Below are 6,357 nucleotides of genomic sequence, written 5' to 3' on the forward strand. Positions count from 1 at the left end.
AAAGGATCTAAGAATAAAAGCTATTAGAAGTGACCATGGTGGTGAATTTCAAAATGAATTATTTGAAAATTTTTGTGAAGAACATGGTATTTCTCATAACTTTTCTTCACCTAGAACTCCCCAACAAAATGGAGTTGTAGAAAGAAAGAATAGATCCTTAGAGGAACTTGCTCGTACTATGTTAAATGAAAATAATGTTCCTAAACAATTTTGGGCTGATGCTGTGAGTACTGCTTGCTATGTTTTAAATAGAATGATAATTCGACCTATTTTAAAACGTACTCCTTACGAGCTTTTCAAAAATAGAAAACCAAATGTTTCCCATTTAAAATTTTTTGGATGCAAATGCTATGTTTTAAACAATGGAAAACTAAATTTGGGAAAATTTGATTCAAAAGCTGATGAAGGAATTTTTCTTGGATATTCTTTAACAAGCAAAGCATATAGAATTTTTAATAGGAAAACATTCACAATAGAGGAATCCATACATGTTACTTTTGATGAAATTGTGGACCTTGAGGCAAAACCTCTTGAGTCAGAAGAATCTGATGCAGGAACAAGTGAAGATTCATCAAAGGAGACAAATGAAGAGAAGAATCATGACAACCCTCAAGATGAAGATTTAAAGAAAATATGGCGACAACCTAGAGGATTATCTTTGGACAACATAATTGGCGATATCACACAAGGGGTAAACACAAGAAGTAATATTGTAAATTATTGTATGAATGTTGCTTTTGTGTCACAGATTGAACCAAAGAATATTAAAGAAGCCCTTTAAGATGAAAAATGGTGTATCGCAATGCAAGAAGAACTCAACCAGTTTGAAAGAAATCAAGTGTGGGAATTAATTCCCAGAAAAGACACTCATCAAGTAATTGGAACAAAGTGGGTGTTCAGAAACAAACTGGATGAAGAAGGAAACATCACCAAGAATAAAGCTAGGCTTGTGGCAAAAGGATATAGTCAAGAAGAAGGTATAGATTATGATGAGACATACGCTCCAGTTGCCAGGTTAGAGGCAATACGCCTACTTCTTGCTTATGCATCTATAATGAAATTTAAATTATTTCAAATGGATGTTAAAAGTGCTTTTCTAAACGGTTATATCAAAGAAGATGTATTTGTTGAACAACCACCTGGTTTTGAGGATTTTAAAAACCCAAATCACATCTACAAATTAAAGAAAGCACTATATGGTTTAAAACAAGCACCTAGATCTTGGTATGAACGTCTTAGCAATTTTCTTGTAGAAAATGGTTTCAACAGAGGAAAAATTGATTCAACATTATTTATTTAAAGAATTGGAAAACATTTTCTAATTGTTCAAGTATACGTAGATGATATTATTTTTGGTTCATCTAACGCAACTCTTTGCGAGAATTTTGCTAAGTCCATGCAGGGAGAATTTGAGATGTCAATGATGGGAGAACTTACTTTCTTCCTTGGACTTCAAATCAAACAAATGGAGAAAGGAACCTTTATATCTCAAACCAAGTATTGCAGGGAAATCCTTAAAAAGTTTGAGATGGACAATGCTAAAGAAGCATAAACTCCCATGGGAACATCCTGCTACTTAGACAAAGATGAGACAAGTAAAGAGGTAAGTCAGACCAAATACAGAGGTATGATTGGCTCTCTATTATATCTTACTGCTAGTAGACCTGATATCATGCAAAGTGTATGTGTGTGTGCTAGGTATCAGTCAAGCCCTAGAGAGTCTCATCTTACTGCAGTAAAACGCATTTTTAAATACCTTAAGGGGACAACATCCTTTGGTTTATGGTATCCTTCAGGAGCTGAGCCTAGTCTTGTAGGATTTTCTGATGCTGATTATGGAGGTTGTAAGATAGATAGGAAAAGCACTAGTGGAACCTGTCACTTTTTAGGTAGTTCCTTAGTCTCTTGGCATTCTAAGAAACAAGCATGTGTAGCCTTATCAACCACTGAAGCTGAATACATTGTTGCGGGTAGTTGTTGTGCACAAATCTTATGGATGAAACAGCAATTAGAAGACTATGATATTCATTTAGATCATATTCCGCTTAAGTGTGATAACACAAGTGCTATAAAACTTACCAAAAATCCTATCATGCATTCTAGAAGCAAGCATATAGAAATTAGGCATCACTTCATTAGAGACCATGTCCAAAAAGCCGATTGTGAAATGGAATTCATAGATTCTAAGCATCAATTAGCGGACATTTTCACCAAAGCATTGCCTAAGGATAGATTTTTTGAGCTTAGAAGAGATCTAGGCATATTAGAAATAGTAAAATAGGCATTCTTGGACTTAATATTGCATTTTTCGTTGCTTAACGTATTTAATCTGCGTGTAAATCGATTAAAAGCGTTACCTATACATTTACGAATGGTTTAATCGATTAATCCAAGTATTAATCGATTACTTAATCGATTAAAATCCAATTTAATCGATTAAATGCGCTCCAGACTGTTTTTTTCGGAAAAATGTTGCAGTTTTTCATTAAACTAGCCGTTGCCAACGGCTATTAACGGGCATGTCCCAAAATCTGAACGTTGGGGAGCATTCTTGAGCCTATTTATACCCCACTTGGTCCCCACTTTCCATACTTGAACCAATCTTGAGCATATCCCTCTTGCTTTCTCCTTTCTTTCACCAAAATCTTTAATTTCCATCCATCTCAATGGCTGAACCTTCAAGAAGAAGGAGAAGAAGAACAAGTGGAGTTTTAGAGAGTAATGTTCGCAGAAGAGATGCTACCATAGAAGGGTGGCTTTCCGATGAGCAAGATCAACAGTCATTCTCACAATTTTGGAAGGAAAGGAAGCTCATCAAACAAAAATTCATTGATCTCGCTTGGTATACATCCTACAACTTCTCCTTTCCCAATCTCATCATTGAACAAGGAGTTCAACACATAATGGAACTCCGTGGAAGGTACTATCCGGATCTTGTTCGCATCTTCTATTTTAATTTAAAGGTTCGTGATGGGGTTTTCCAAACAAGGGTGAAAGGTGTGGACATTGTCTTGGACAATGACATTTGGACAATTGTAGCCAAAGTCCCTGTTTTAGAAAATTCTCAAATTATTCCGAATGACTTTGCTCAATTCAACAAGATAGCGGTGTACCAGTCATTTCTCCGCAATCCTCGACAACACAATGCTCGTCTCTTCCTTGCTGGTGGACTCAAGATGGAAGAACGCCTCTTGCACTACCTTATTGTGTGGCTTTTGTGCCCTAGAGGGTCAAATCATGCCCAATGCTCTAAGACTGATCTCATCATTATGTATGGAATACTTCAGAGCATTCCACTAAATTGGCCTCACCTGATTCAGACAATAATGTTCAAGGCCAAAAGGTTAGATGCTGCACCTCTTCCATATCCTCTTCTTGTTTCCCAAATTTGTGAGTACAAAGGAGTAGATGTCACAAATGAACATCATGAGACTGTTCTTCCGGGTCATAAGGTTGGAGATAACTCCCTGAGGCAAATGGGTTTTATCAAACAAGGACTCTCCTACATCCACCCTGAGGATGCCATTGGTGGGCAAGAAAATGAAGACGAAGCTGCGGATATCCCCATGCCTGACCCCACACATGTTGCTGGCCCATCTCAAGTGCATGAGGAATATAGTCTAGAGAGCCTCTCTAGACAAATGACTGAGATGGCTCGCCTCCAAAATGAGATGATGAACATTCAAAACACTCGCCACGAAGAAATATGTACTCATCTCAGGAATCTAGACACTAGGATTTCAGGATTAGAGCGGCACTTTAATAGTGACGCAAGTGATGATTTCTAGATCCTCTTTGTTTGTTTTGTTGTTTCTCTTTATGATTGTATGCATCTTTTTTTCAATAAAAAGTTGTTGTTCATTTCTTTTTCTTCTATGCATAATTTCTTTCTATTAAGGGGGAGCACATATTTTTTTTCTCATGATCAAAAAGGGGGAAAAGATAGTTTAAACTCTTTATTTCTTTATTTATTTCTATTAATCTCTCCTTTCGTGAGTTGTGGTTGTTTCAGATTATTAAAAAGCTTTAAACTCAGGAGAATTTTTGATCATCATCAAAAAGGGGGAGAATGTTAGCAAAAATCAAAGATGAAGTTTTGATGATGAACAGATTTGCACAAGTCAAGATCCATAAAGACAGATTGAAGATCTCTGTATTTTATAAAGCTTTTATAATAATCAAAGTTGATGTAATAGTGCTGAAATATGTATTAGGGTTGATTCTTGTAATTTATATTTGATTTATTTACTGTTGAGAATCATCCACAAGCTGTTTTAATCGATTAAACCCAGTTTTAATCGATTAAAACGAGGCTGGCACTGAAAACCCAATTGCCCCTGTAATAATCGATTAAAGCTAATAATAATCGATTAGTTAATCGATTATTCCTGAGAATAATCGATTAACACTAGCCGTTGGGGGTTTTAGATTTGAAAAACTAGCCGTTGTACTCATTTTAATCGATTAATACTTGTGTTAATCGATTAAATGCGTTAGATGGCCCGTTTTCGAAGAATGGAAGGGTATTAGGCTGAGTCTATAAGATGGCTCACTCTTTATCTCAAAAACAACTCTTCCCTTGTGCTAAAGACCTCTGAACTCTTTGAGAACTCTGTGAGATTGTTGAAGCTAAGGAAACTCTTGTCTGCAAAGTCCTGAAGTGCTACTGCGGTGACAGAGGAATAGCTTGTTCATCCTTGGTGTATCCGAGGAAGTGCCTGGAAGAGAATCATCCTTCGTGAAGCATTCGAAGGAGGTGGTCATCCTTTGTGAAGATTCAAAGGAAGTGTAAATTCGTCTCTTGTGGTTTCAAGAGAGGTGGTATTTCTAAACTCTTACAAATTGTTTTTCTTTGTGATTAATATTTGTAACTGTTTTGTGTTAGTGAAAAAGGTTTATCTTGTTTGAGATAAGCGACTGGACGTAGGATCCGAGTGATCTGAACCAGGATAAAATCACCTGTGCAATTTTTCTCTTTCCCTTACTCTTTCATTTATATTTAATTATCTGCTCAGTAAGAAAAATTAAGAGAAAAATAATAAAAGGCACAATAAAAGTATATAACCAATTCACCCCCCCTTCTTGGTTTGTTCCACGCTAATAATTCCGTTGCAGCGATTCTAACAGTTTCCTAAGAGACTCATGGCACTAGACAGTCATGTGATTACTCAACTAATTAAGACTTTGAAGAACAATTTAAGGCTTTAAATGAAAAAACAAGAAAGTAAATATGAATGCAATTTTGATCAATTGAAGAGAAACGCAAAAGTGAATGATGTTTAAATTATGAGATGAAGATGTTGTTGGGGTTTAGATTTCACCTAATCACTCTAATGCATAAATGAATTCTTCTTCTTTATTAATTGTTAATGTCACTTTCTAAAGTACTTAAAACTCGATGTCTCGGCGAAGAAAGCCTATTCTTAATTACTAGTTTACATTGTCTTGTCTCCCTAATAACTAATCTTGCATTATGAACGGAAGCTTAAGACAACCAAGCGTTCTATCCCTATGTCTAGGCAATAGTTCCCATGGGAGAAATTCCCTAGTTCTAGGTTTCTCCGTATGTGTCCATATCAAAGAAAACCACTAATCATGCCATGAATGAGTTAAACATAACAAGAATAGAGAAAAGGAGAATAACCCTAACAATTAATGAAAGAAGCATAAATAAATTGAAATCAATTCAAATACATGAGAGTTTAGAGGTTACATCTTCCCCAACAACATATTGAATTTAGTTCCGCCTTGTCATGGAGAAACTAGATGAACAATGGAATTAGAATGAGAGAAAACCCTAAAAACCGAAAAGGAGAGCTTCCGCATCCAATTCTGACTTCGAAGAGCTGAAAAAGTCTGAATTTGCATCCTTTCTATCAAAAGATACTCCCTCTAGGACGTCCAAGTCCTTATATACAGCTGAATTGGATCATGGGCCAATGTCGTCAGCGCTCAGCGCCCCCACTTAGGGCGCCCAAGCAAGCTTGCGAGAAAAGTGACGCTCAGCGCCCCAAGAAGGGCGCCTAGGCATGGCACAGTTTTCGAGAACTAGCGCTCAACGTCCCATAAAAGGCGCTCAGACATGAATGCGAGACTGCTGCGCCGAGGGCTCTAGAAAAAGGCGCCCAAGCATCCTGCGAGCTTCTGCAACCTTCTCTTCTGGTGCTCTTTCTGTCCTTTCTGAGTTCCACTCCTTAATATTTTAATCCTCTTAAATTCATTCCAATTTCCTACAAAATCAAGGGAATTTAGTGATAAAATCCTCAAGTATAACCTAAACTCTCTTATTCACACAAATAAGCTAAAAATATGAGTTCAAGCAAGCTTCTAAGTCAAAAAGGATTTTTTTAATATCAA

The sequence above is a fragment of the Vigna angularis genome, chromosome 11, assembly GCF_016808095.1.
Source record: "Vigna angularis cultivar LongXiaoDou No.4 chromosome 11, ASM1680809v1, whole genome shotgun sequence".
NCBI lineage: Eukaryota > Viridiplantae > Streptophyta > Magnoliopsida > Fabales > Fabaceae > Vigna > Vigna angularis.